The sequence below is a fragment of the Microtus ochrogaster genome, linkage group LG3 (assembly GCF_000317375.1).
Source record: "Microtus ochrogaster isolate Prairie Vole_2 linkage group LG3, MicOch1.0, whole genome shotgun sequence".
NCBI classification, from domain to species: domain Eukaryota; kingdom Metazoa; phylum Chordata; class Mammalia; order Rodentia; family Cricetidae; genus Microtus; species Microtus ochrogaster.
In genome coordinates, this window is record NC_022029.1 from 15,329,473 (window position 1) to 15,343,841 (window position 14,369).

The window sequence follows — 14,369 nt, forward strand, 5'->3', positions numbered from 1 at the left end:
TTTTCGGCTGTAATTGTTTACATTCTTGCAGTACTTATGCTACGAGGGCAAGAACACCAACACACGGGGAACATTTGCAGTTTCTTTCCATCTACTGGGAAACCGCCTTCCTAATCAATTCTCCTCGGCAAATGCTCTAGGACAGTGGAAAATTCCTTGGGCGAGAGATAATACCACCCAAGGGAAAATGCATTTATAATTGATGTGGTAAAAAGCTGTCAGACAGACATGGGTTTTCTCAACCATTTTTGTAAACACCGTTAGCAGTCCTGCCTACAACAGCAAAAGCCTACAATCTCTCTACCTCTGGGGGATTTAAAAAAAAAAAAAAAAAAAAAAAAAAAAAAAACTACACAGCAAGAAAAAGCCAATGTAGCAGATTCTATGGTTTTGTCATTTGGAGTTCCCTAAAACTAAGTTCTGAGGGGACTTCTTGAATTCTGTTAACTATATTTTATTTCAATGTGAATTTGAATAAAACATTTGTTTTATTATTATTTTGCCAAGACTGGGAAAAAGTTAAGAGGAAAGGAATTCCATTAAGAATCAAGGCTTTCCTTCTTAAATAATCTTGAAAGTCATTGGGAAAAGATGGTTTGCTCATACTCTTGGGCTGTAGAATGTCAGAGATGTTTGAACGACATGAAACCAGGTAGACCCTGCAATTGCCAGTGTTTGGTAGAGTTACCAGTTTATTTTAACTACATGCCACCATGGACTAGGAAGTATATTCTTACTTTACCTGTGACTACTGTAAGGGAATTACACAAAGAAAACAAGTTTAATCTGTTTAATTTTATAACGTCAAACTTTAGTCAAAATGACACATTACGGAAATGGAAGAAGTTAGATTGAGTTCAAGATGACATGTTTTTTTACTTTTTTAGGGGACTGGATTATTAAATTTGTCAAGTTGTGGTGCATGTCATTAATCCCAGCACTCAGAAGGCAGAGGCAGGCGGATCTCAGTGAGTTCAAAGCCAGGCTGGTCTACAAGAGCTAGTTTCAGGACAGACTCCAAAGCTACAGAGAAACCCTGTCTTAAAAACCAAAACAACAAACAAACAAACAAAAACCAAAAATTTGTCACATCCCAATTCCCTACGATGGCAGTCTGGACATTGCTTAGACTAGATTCTGACCCGGTAAATCTCAGCATCCAACCAGAAATCTTGTAAAGTGGGTTTTTGTTCCTAAAACCCAAAATCTCCTGAAGGGGTATCCATCTCTCTTAACTCAAGCAAGTTTACAAGAGGTCAGAGACTCACCCAAGGCTGTTCCAGCCAGTCTGCCCTCCTGTCAATATAACTGGTAGGAGTTTCTCCCTATGTTCCCTATCTTCTCCCATAGACCCAGTAATTGCCAGTCTGTTCTTCTCTCTGCCTTTTCTCCCTCTTTTCTCTCTGTCTCTGAGAGGCAGCTCCTCTCGTGTGTGTGTGTGTGTGTGTGTGTGTGTGTGTGTTTGTATATATGTGTGTCGGCGAAAATGAATGCAGACAGAAATTGTAATAATATATACAGCTTTAATTGGGAAATAGACTTACAGAACCAGATGTTCCAGAGAAGAACAAGAAAGCAGAAGGGGCAGCCGGGAGCGCGCCCGCAATCTTTATAAGTAAAAAATATCCTCGGGGGACCCTGCTCTACAAGTAAGGTGATTGGCTGGGTCTTTTCTACATATATGTATTAAAAAATTCCTTCTTTGGAGCAGCCATCTCAATAGCTTTACAGTTTCTTTTTTGTGCCCTTGGCTTACAAATTACTCTTTAATCAAAATCAATGAATATATTTCTGGCACACACACACATGCATGCACATACACCACACATACACATATACACATAAAAAGTACACTGCAAATGCATGCTTGTACATTAGTTGGCAACTTAAGTTCAAATTTTAAGAACATTTCACCATATGGTCCTCCTCTCCCTACCTGACAAATGGAGCTCCTGTCATCTACCTTTCAAATAAAGGCCTAATTAATTCCAGCACTTGAGAGGCAGATCGGGTAGATCTCTGTGAGTTCAAGGCCAGTCTGGTTTATATACTGAGTTCCAGGACATCCTGAGCTATATAGTGAGACCTTCTGAAAACAGACACACATGCATACACATACACACACACATGCATACACACACATGCATACACACACACACACGTGCACATACACGCTCATGCATGCAAAGCATGCATGCACACACTTGTACACATGAGCACACACACATGCACACAAATCAAAATTTAGAGGATTATTGCAAAACTCTGTAGATTAGTGCCTAATTAGTGTAGGTACGTAACACACTGGCATTGAAATAATGCTGTCTTCCAGTTAGATTGTAGAACCAGGCCTTGCAATTTATCTAACTGTGACTTAATTGAATGATTTGAATGATTTAGTCTAGGATTTCAGTGGGGTGTCTCCTCAGCCACTTTGAATAACTCGATGACAGTTCCCTTTCCAAGTTCCTTCCTGAGTTAAATCCAGCCTCATTCTTGGTTTCAGTTCAGACAAAAGACGGGCCCGAGATTCAGGTTTGCAGTTGGGATTTTGACTCACTCTGTTACTTGCTGGCCCCTTCTTTTTTAACCGAGTGCTGTGTCTAGTTTTTTCTTAAATTCCTTCCTGTCTGTCTCTGCTGTAGATATGCCAAATAGGGAGCTGTAAAGACGAGATGATCATATGAAAACCCTTGCCTCGTGAGTTCCTTTTCTTTCTCATGGTTAACTCTGCCCACATCCTTTCTGAAATAGATCTGTGATCTTTCTCTCCTGGCAAGGGAAGATGCCTTTACTATTGACTTCATCTGGCAAAGAGACATCGCAGGCCTATATTAAAGCTAAAAAGGCAGTTGTCTGGATAAATTTGGAGGCACTCAGACCCCGAGGCAGCAGAGTGTAGTGGCAGGAGCAGATTGCAAAGCCAGACAGCAAGAATTTGAATCTTACCGTGCCGCTCTCTAGCTGAATGGTCTGGATAGAATGAGTAGCTCAATACTGCCGTGCCTTAATTTCCTCCTCTGTAATATTTGAGATCCAGAGAACGTCGTGGTATGCTCAAAGAGGGCCATTTGTGGAAATTTAATAAAAGGAATCTTTTATAAAGTTGTGAGTGGGTTTAAGGAAGATGAATAATGGATCATAAAACACTCTGGCACTAAAACACCATACGCTGCTTGAGTGTGAAAGGGCCAGGGAGTGAGTGGCTAACAGGCTCTTTGGAGAATTACAGCTGCAGGGTCAGATACCTATGGTAGTTGCAGGCTTTGAGTTGAAAATGTATCTGTTGTCAGGATATAGATGGCAGAAAGGAAACTGGTGAAGTGAAATACTGACCCTTCTATTCTCCCACCCTCTGGGCTACTGCCAGTGTTGCATGCTGCCTGAAACAAGGGATAAGCCTGGGGGTGAGAGCCCTGAAAATTGAATCAGGTTCTTGGGCTTGAGTCATGGTAAAACATGATGGGACTCAGATGGGGATTTGCTGAGGGAAAATATTCAGCCCAGTAATAGTATCACCCTTGTAAGACTCAGTAGCAATTAAAAGACTTTTGTCTGCAGAGCACAAGGGTTATACTCTGAGTTTTCTTCACAGAAATTGTTTATTCCCTTAATAATGATAATCTCCATTAAATTGTCAAGTTCAGTATTCCAAGATTTAACAAGAACCCGATTTTCTCATCAGCAGACTGATTTAAGATACATGCAATGGTATTTCAGAGCAAGGAGCCAGTGTCTGATAAATGAGAATGTGACTTTAAGAAGGAAAGAGAGCCCATATAGTGGTGGTACAAGCCTTTAATTCCAGCAGCACTTAGGAAGCAGAGGCAGGAGGATTTTTGTGAGTTCAAGGTCATCCTGGTCTACAGAGTGAAGTTCAGGACACAGCCGGGTCTATGCAGAGATACCTTGTCTCATAAAACCAAAATAAAGGACATGTTTGCTAAACATCTTTCAGCCAGAACTGCACAGACTAATTTAGCTAGAGTTTGTTGTTGCTGTTTGTTTTCATTTCACTCTGAATCTACATTCAGAATGCATGGAAGAGTAACAGAAAAGAATGACAGAAATGGTGGCCAGGCTCAGTGTCTCTGCTTCAGAAGAGAACGGTGTGGATATGGAAACCGGATATCTTCAATGGGCATGTAATTAGCAAGATATATAAATACAAGCTTCTATCCATAAAAACAGGTTTCTTTGATTAAGCATTTTTTCGTGTTCAGAGAGCATGCTTTCATGAATGGGATGTGCACTGATGCTTCATCCCAGTTTAGATCTTCCGGGGTCCTGACTATGAAAGTGGCCAGCACAAATAGAAAATTCGACATGGGAAGCAATTGCCCTCTAGTTCACGGAACCTCCAGAGTCATAGATATGGAGGAAGTCCTACGAAGTAGGCATAGACTTAGGTAGAAATTTGCTAGAGCCAGAATTTTCAGGCAGGCAAGAGAGGATAAATTTATGATATCATTAGGCCTGAGGGGTGGAGGGGGTACCATCTTGTGAAATTTAAAACTGGTGTTGTCTCAGCAACACAAAGGGCTTCCTATACTTGCAGAAAACCTAGGTTCAGTGCGCAAGGAGTGTGGCTTACAACTACCTGTAACTCCAGCTCCGAGGATCCAGTGCATATTCTGGCTTTTACAGGCATCTGTTCTAAGTCACACTTACCTACACAAAGGCACACAGACAGACACAGAATTAAAAACGAATAAAATAAATTGGTGGAATCTGGAAGATAGGTAGAAATGACCACACATTCTGTAGTAAATGAAATTAAACTATTTAACCTGAACACTTGGGGGGAAAAAAGACCTAGACCTGTTCTAAGACTCCGAATTAAGTAAGGTTGTGGGTAAAAGGCCAAAGATTTTTGTCATCTATTTTATTCTCAGCATGACACAGCTTGAGGGGTTGATTTCACTTTAGATTTGAACTCAAGCACGTCATTTCTGAACTACCTATATTTAAATCAATGACCAGCCCAGAGAAATCCATGCATGCTAACTGGCTCATATACTCCATGTGTTATTTTCTTATTTGTTGTTTGGAATTTATTGATCTCACTCAACTTTCTATCTACTCTCTGATAGACATAGAAGTCAATGTAACTATATTAGAATTGATCTTGTATTCAAAAAGCTGACTCTGAGCCAATACTAATGGATTGGGGATATAGAACCAAGGCATGGCATGAGTGCCTGTCAGTTCTGCGTTGAGAACGACACCGTTTGGAGTGATGAAGTACAAGGCAAGAGAAGGCTGCAATCTTGCAGTCAATCTGCTCAGTTAATACACATGGCACTTAAAGCCCACAATGTCAGTAAGCATGGGTGAAGGCTCATATCCTGCATCCTTCTTCTGGGGAGTTGAAACTATCCCAATTAATAATGGGAAACAGCAGTTTCACATTTCAGTACCATTTTTTTTTTCCTGTAGAAGATTTTCTCAGATTTGCTTCCTGATCATGCTTCAAAGTTGTATAGGTGGCAGAGCAGCTCATGCTGAGGTAAAATCAAGGAAGACAATGCTCTTAAAAGCCCAGGGAATAACATGAAAGAAAAATAAAAGCAAGTAGTGCAAAAGCAGGAAACCAAACTGGGATATAAAAATACAAGTGCATGCTACATATAATTATTAGCCATATAAACACAATTTAACTGGCACTGTATTGCCATTGTAATCCCTCACAATGAATCAAATTGTAGTCTGAGTACCAAGTGCTGACATGAAATTAAGAGTTGAGAATCACCATATCAGTGTTAGATGGATGCATCTAATTCTCCCTAAACTACAATTTCCAATATATAAATCAGAAACTGGGGTCATGTGTTCTTAGTCTGCATAAATTAATAAGTTCAATGACTTTGAAGAACAACAGGAGGTCATTACTAAACAACTGGCAAGTAGAACCTATAAATTCCATTCTTGAATATATACCCAAGAGCAATAAGCAGAAGTATGTCATAAACTGTGTGTCAAAATACATAGTGAAAGTTTTTTTATAAAACAAAGTATGAAAAAAAAATCTCAAAATTTTGCAGTAATTATAAAATTAGCAGTAGTACATCCACACACTACAATGAGTGGTATGTAGCAGTGAAGTTGAGGAGTAAATAGCTACATGAATAAAAACATGAAGTTCCAAAATATAATATCCACGCACAAAAAAGGAATAAATTCATCTGATATTTCTATTTAAATAAAATATAGTAAACCAATCTAAATATACCATTTTCCAGAGACCTTAATGTGTTGGCATCTAAATTTTTCATTTTCTAAAAATATGGAACAATAAATATGGAAGTCTGATTACCAGGAGGATCAGCATGCTTGTACTATCTTAAATATTACTCTTCTAGGGTTGGCAGTCTCTTAGCCTACCACTGCACACACATACATATACAAACATATGAGTGCATGCTCAGTGCTCATTTTTCTATGTTCTGTTCATTTAATAAAATTTATATCAGGTGTCATGGTACATGGCTAGAATCTCAGAATTTAGGAGGTACAGCCACAAGAAGACCAGGATGGGCTCCCTGATATGTAAAAGTGCAGGCATGAGACACTGTCTCAAAACATTTAACTTCTCTTACACGTATTACTCCACTCTAGTCAATAGTTCAGGATTTTTGTTTATTATTATTATTATTATCGCCATTATTTAGTTTTATCATGTCCAGTTGGGGACAAGAACTTTTGTCTGGTTTTGGTCTAAGTTGTCAGTTTCCATTCAGAACAAAGCAGGGGAGAAGCTCTGACTCCTATTGCCGGCTCATTCCTTCTCTTTGCATCGCATACGATGTTGGTCTTTTGTTTCCCATGCTCCCTCAGATTCACTCCACCCAGACTTTACCCTCTAAATACCAAGTGCTGGCTTGCTTTGGAGAACTGGGTCACCGTTTCTCAGTTCGTGTCTTGTTTGATCTATCAGTTGTAGCTGCTGGAATTTATCACAGTATCTTTCCCATAGCACTTGCTTGGCCTCTGGGACGTCTCTGAGAAACCCTCCATTTCTGGTCTGTATTTCCAGCCTCCTTGGTGTTTACTCCTCCTGAGTTATTCAGTTTCCTAACTTTATAATGAATACTCTGGGTTTCCTTTACCTTTTTTTTTTCCATGTGCATGCACCTCAGACATGTGTTCTCCTTTTCTGTTCTTTTGAATAGACATCTTCTTCATGCTGAAGGCCACTGCAGTTTTCTCCTTAACTCGGATCTTTCAGGAACTCTGGTCTTTTAACCATGGCCTGTTAATGGGCCCACTTTGTTTTACAGGCATCTTCACGTGCCATTTCTGTAGCGAGATGTTCATCTTGTGTTGCTTCTTCACGGCTCCCATGGAGACCTGGTGCTCAACTGGTCAAGTCAATCACTTCACTTTTCTTCCTTACTTCCTCTGTGTTTAGTGCAATTGCTCTTCATTTCATAGTCTACCCACAATGCATTCAATCCTGTCACCAGTGTCGTTTCAGCTCCCACAGTCTCTTTCAATCTTTGCTGAAACTTCCTGCTTTTGCCTTGCTTCCCCTGTCCCAGTCTTTGATCTGCTTCTCCTGGTGCAGCCAGAAGGAATATTCTGGAAATCAAATCAAATCATGTCTTTCTTTTATATCAACTTTCCTAAAAGCAACGGATTCTCCTATGCCTTGTCTTTGAGTCTCTGGTAGACTCCTGAGTTCCACTTGAAACTCTCACCCTCCTCTGTTTGATCCAGCTTCAAAGGCTTTTCTCTCCATCGATTGTAGCTTGTATTCTTCTGCAGGGACCTCTACACTGGCTGATCCTTCTGCCTATGGTAATCTCTTTCCACACATTTTTGGGGCCATCTCCTCTTTCATTCTGTTTTCTTCACCCACTCTAGAATATTACACAGGCTTTCCATGCCCATCTTGTTTAACAACCTATTTCTGAAAATCTCTTTCTTTCCACCCTTTACTTTCTTGAGTAACTTGCTGTAACACTAAATGGCTTTGTGATTTGCTGTTTTACCACCTCTCTCTCCTTCTAAAGGCAAAGGTTGTTTTTATTCATTGATATGTATCCAAGAGCCAGGATAATTTTCCTTCATGATTGACACTAGATTAGTATTTATTGGAAGGATGCATCTATATATGAACTGAATATATCATTTAAAATTTGTTCCTAATTCTTTGTACATTGTCTCAGCTGTTTTGAGTATTTTGCTAACACTCTTCATAAACTTATGTGTGTTCTTAATAAGTATTAGTGAACAAACCTCAACATACATAGCTATAACAAACTGTAGTTTAAATGTATTTACCATTGTTGAAATAATTTTTTTCTTTTCTTTTTCTCTTTTTTGCTTTTTGTTTATTCCTGAGCTACTTTGTAATTTTATTCTTAAATTAATGACAGATTTAATAGAGAATGAACACATTCTGATTCATTATTTGACACTTTCTTGGTTATTTATTCAGCTCTATACCATGGCCATTGTCTATGGGATGTGCACGATAAAATGCAAAGTGAACTTGGGCTCCACAATGGGCCATATACATTTTCCTAGACTACACAATATGCAACCTTCCTAACCCAAATTATTTTTATTACAGACTGTGTGATAGAGGCTAAACTTAAACTATTTTGTCCAATTAGTTTTTTGATTGTTTCGTCCTGAATTAATTGAAATGTTGCTGGAAATATGGAAAGGCATCCCTATTGCTGAACCTTTGAAGCCTCGTGGAGACAAATCAGATGACTCAGCAAAGCAAAGTTGCCACTAGGTGAAACCGATTTTCAGCAACGTCATTTGATTACAACTATGGAAACACTGAACGTAAGTATTCACTTTAGGAACTAATGACCTCTAGCAAGACACAGCATTTTATGATGCCCTGAGCCTAGTCCCCCTTACGTTTATCCACTGCGCCAGGTGCTGGGGGATAGCCGCTCCTTCACGCTTCTTCAATCATGATGTTTCTTCTCTATCTTCTCATAATGGAGACTCTCTGCTGTCCTAAAACTCCTTCTCTCCTGCACACATTCCCTATTTTCGTTCACGTCATCTACTTTCTTTCCCGTAAGAGTTGGTCCTTTCCAGCCTGAAACCTCCATTAGTGTTATCACTGTCGCCCCTTTACACGTGCGCTTCTCATGCTGTGCTTCAAGGTCTTCCTCACTGCTGCATGATTTCCTGCATGTTTACCAGCAGGATGGAGTTCTTCAGCTGCTGAAATCTCCAAGCATATTTATGTGGGAACACTATTTGATAGTGGATCAAGCACGTCATTACTTGGCAAGGTTGATTTTCTCCATAAAGTGTGCCCCGGTGCTTCAACACACTAAGTAGAAATTGCAAGTTCCTTGTCTGCCAGGCTGTCTTTTATTTCTAGCACCTAGTCGAATTGTCTCTACAAGCTGGTGAACATTTTAAGCTTTGCAATGGCACTTTGGTGTTTACACTTAATTCCAAAGGTGTGATATCCTTATGCCATTGCTTTCTTGATTTTTTTTTTTTTGTGGGTGTTGAGAATGAGAGAAAGTGTCTCTCTTCTTTGCTATACATGACTCCTTTTTACTTATACTCATTTGTTGCAGGGCTCCATTAATTCCTAAATCTCCTGGTCACCTCTACAATGATAAAGATAGATGATAGAACTATATATCAAAGTATATAAAGAAACAAATGCAGGAAGTCTAGGTTACATGGGCATTGTGTGTGGTATTAAATAGAAAGAGAAAAAAAAGCAAAAAAACAAGCAAGAGAAATTCCAGAATAGTCGATGAGATTTCGACCAAGCTGGGGGAAGGTACAGTGTTACATCCCTGAGGCCTGATGAATGGCACACTTTCCAAATCACATCTCTGCAACATCGCAACACTGGGGGCTTGCAAACCATTTTCCCGTGATCTTAAATTCCCTCACAGTAGCCCTATGAGTAGAAGCCAAAATCGCCCCATTTTTTATATTACATCTGTCAAATAAAGATTTCTATCTTTAAAAATAAAATAAAATAAAAAACTCCTTTCCCATCAGATTTTTTTTTCCTTTTCTTTTTTTCCTTTTGCCCCTAGGAAACCTCTCCTTGTGAAGTCCTGGATGGCAGGAGTTTAGCCGTTGTGGAGTCTGAAAGGCTTTAACTGATTGGCTTGCCTCTCAGACCTCTCCTGCTGTGTGCTTCTTTTCAGCAGCAAATAAGTGTCAGACAATTAGAGATGGGGCTGGAGATGTGTAAATTGTACTGTCGCCTCAACAAATTAGTAATTTTGTGATAATACACTGCCCTTGTAACACAGTTAGAGTTAGCCCAGTTACTAGCTTCTATTTGTGCTAAAAGGCTGCAGGCAAGATTGATGAAGATCCTGTGCCGTGATTCATTCTCTTCCTTGACATGCTTGCTCACCCTGCTCTCACCAGAAAGGAGACATTAAACAGCTCTGGGAGCGGAACAAAGCCTCTCCTGTGCCCTCAGAGCATGCTGGTGCCTGCTGGACTGTCACAGAGGAGGCCATGTCTCACTGCCTGAGCTGAACAGGTACGGGGTCTCAACAGAAACAATGAAGGGATAAATTTCCGCCAGCTACTGATCCAACCCTCTATTAGTTAGTGGGAAGGGCTTTAGTATGAGTGGTACTAGTTTTAAAATCCTCTGTGGCTGCTCTAACTTGAATGGTTCCATGTATTGACAGAGGATATCCTGGTGTTTGTCCTTCCCTGTCACATAGGAGTACAACTAGTTCCTCCCTGAAGGTACTTCTTCTGTAACCTGACCTTATTAACAGGAAGGACTTGCCATGAATGGCTAGTTGGCTGCTCACTTGCCTCAGAACCACTGGGACTGTGTGTCTGAGAACCGTCAAAGCAGAAGTACCCAGTTAGGGTCATCCTTGTGGATTCCTGGGAATTTCTCTAGTGTCAGGTTTTTAGTTAACCCCATAATGGCTCCCTCAACCAAAATATCTCCTTTTTTGCTCTCATCTCTGCCCTTCCTCCATCTTGATTATCCTGTTCCCTCACGTTCTTCTCCTTCCTCCCCTTCTCCCTTCCTCTTCTCCTTCCAAACTTCTTTCTCCCCCCACCCCCATGCTCCCAATTTGTCAGGCGATCTTGTCTATTTCCCCTTTCCTAGTGGATCTATGTATGTTTTTCTTAGGGTTCACATTGTGACTTAGCTTCTCCAGGGACATGGACTATATAGGCTCGATACACTAGTATCCACTTATGAGTGAGTACATACCATTTTCATCTTTCTGGGTCTGGGTTACCACACTAGGAATGATTTTTTTCTAGTACCACCCATTCACATGTAAATTTCAAGATTTCCTTGTCGTCCCCCCCCCCCTCCAGTAGAATTCCATTGTGTAATTACCCAGTTAAGACCCTAAACAATAGAGGAGAAGGTGACTGAACTGGCCTTGCCCTGTAGTCAGATTGATGAATATCTTAAATGTCACCATAGAACCTTCATCCAGTAACTGATGGAAACAGAGGCAGTGACCCATAGTGGAGCACTGGGCTGAGCTCCCAAAGTCCAGATAAAGAGTGGAAAGGGTGAGAATATGGGGCATGATGGGGGCACCCACTGACACAGTCTACCTGAGTTAATGGGTGTAGGAGAGACCCAGCCAATCACCTTGCTAGCAGGGGGTGGGGTTCCCCGAGGATATTTTTTACTTATAAAGATTGCCGGCGTGCTCCCAATCACCCCTTCTGCTTTCCCGTTCTCCTCAGGAACCTGTGGTTCTGTAAGTCTATTTCCCCATTAAAGCTGTACATATTATTATAATCTGTCTGCATTCATTTACGCCTCTACACTTGGCGCCAACGTCGGGCCTTTTTGCCCTGCCCCAGCAGCTCGGGGACATAGGCTTGAATTTTAGTTTGAGAGAGCTACAGGCCCCAATCTCATAGCCCTCTGACTGGGTCCTAAAAATACAGCACGCTCCTGGCCCAGCGGCCAGACCCCCGCTGTTTTTTAGTTTGTTACTCGGGCCCCAGTGCCGAGTCTGAGATACACTTGGCTACACACACCATAGTCTGCGGGGCCCCATTCGCCTGCCCGCCAGACCTACTTGCCGGAGCACATTAACCCCTCCCTGCCTGCCTTGGCTAAGTTTGCAGCTGAACCCTGTGCCTGAATTAGTGGAAGCTCAGGTGCCTGCGGTTTTGCAGCACCAGGGCAGTTCCCCATTTGCGCCGCCACAGCCGCCACAGCAGCAGATTTGGTCTGATACAGAGGGACCACTTCCACGACCACTCTAACTCCTCAGGTGGAACAATCCACATATAATTCAAGGCTGAATCTGGCCTTGGCTCTGCCGGGCTTCCTGGCCCTCCAACCAACTGCTATTTATCAGCCCAGTGTCTGCTCTAATTCACACAGTACACAGTCTACTTTAACTTTCGGTTCTGAGTAAATTGTTTCAGACCGGCTCCGACTTAGGTCATGTGGACTCAGGTGCATTTCTTTAGCCACCACTAGCAGGAAAACGTCATTACAGGTAAATAATTTTCTTTTATAAATAAAAATAAATACTGATTTTATTGAAAATGTCTGAAAACGTTACCATTCAAGACTTTAACAGCCTTTTTGATTGTACCAAGTGGAAGATTTTACAAGAGGTGTCTGTCACCCCACATCTATGGATCTTTCTGGGATTCGTAGTTTTCCTTGGTACTATATTGTTTGATAATAGAAATATGATAAAGTCTTTACGAGACGAATCCAGGATTCTTAAGGCAGAGGTTGAATGCTTAAAAACAATTGAGAATCTTCAAAGAATCAGTTTGAAGTTCTCCAGAAAGAGAACAGATCTTTGTTTAACATGACTCAATCAACTGAGCAAAATTTAGAAAAGATACAGGCTGATGTTAAGGAGAAATTCATGTTCCCTCTATGGAAGAGGGAACAGCTGATTTGGATCATAAGCTTCAGTCCCTTTCTGTAGGAACTGAAACATTAGTGGCTGATATTAAGGAGAAATGCATTACTATGGAAGAGGGAACAGCTGATTTGGATCGTAAGCTTCAGTCCCTTTCTGTAGGAACAGAAACATTAACTGAGAGAATCAAAACTGCTGAATGTGACAATCGGATTTTGTCTAAAGCTTATGACAGATTGGCGGAAAGATTGTCAATACAAGAAGGCACGGTTTATGCCATAAAAATGATGTCCATAGATGAGATGTTATCTCTAATGGACAAATTTCATACTTTAGAATACTTAATGAAGGCTTTGGAACATAATTCTGGACAGGAGATTTAGACATTGCAGAAGACAATGGTGAATAGAATTGTCTATTTCTAAATTCTGATGAAGAAGAGCAAAGGGTAGAAAGGAAAATTTTAACTCCATCTGTGGATAAATCTCTCCGGGACAATTCCCACAAAGCTCTACCTGAAGCTCTACCTGCCTTTCCAATAATAACAGAGAAAGTGGTTGATTCCAGAAACCCTAGGGCCATCAAGGAAGATACATGGAAGCCTATCCATATGAATGATCTCAAAGAAATTAAACAGGCTGTCATGACTTTTGGGATGCACGCCTCTTTTGTTAAAGAGATGCTAAAATCTTGGGCCACAACAAAGAGAGTTATGCCCTTTGACTGGCTTCAGTTAGCTTCTGCGGTACTTGAGAGTGGACTGCAATTGAAATGGAAATGCTCATTCAGGCAAGAGGCTAGACTTTTAGAACAGCAGGAAAGAGCGAAGGGAATTGAGATTTCCCTAGATCAAATTCTAGGTGAGGGGCTCTTTTCCAAACCTCAGTAACAAGCTAATTTGGATGAAAACACACTCTCCATATGTATTACAGCAGCCTTAAGGGCTTGGGACAGGGTACAAGACCCAGGACAGAGAATGGAATCATTTGTCAGAGTTAAACAGGGTCAGATAGAACCCTTTAGTGACTTTTTATAAAGACTAACTAAGGCTGTACAAATAGGGAAATCTGACCCAGAAGCAAGACGTATAATGATTGAGTCTTTGGCTTATGAAAATTCAAATGTGGAATGCAAAAGGATCTTGGGGCCTTTAAAGTTCAGATCAGCGCCCTTGGAAGAATGGGTCTTGCATACACTGAATGTTGATACATTTGACTATGGCCCTGAAGCATGGGTAGAAGAAGCAATTTCCAATGGTAAAAGAGGACACCAGAATACCAAATGTTTTAATTGTGGCAAAATGGGTCATATGAAAAGGAATTGTAGACAATGGATTTTCAGAAATAATAATAATGCATCTTCTAGAAATAACAGAAATAGGAGGACTAAGCCTTCAGGTTTATGTAGAAGATGTAGGAAAGTCAGACATTGGACGAATGAATGCAGGTCTACAAGAGATAGACAAGGCAACCTGATACAGACGGGAAATGTGAGAGGGGGGCCTCACAGGCCCCCATGGCA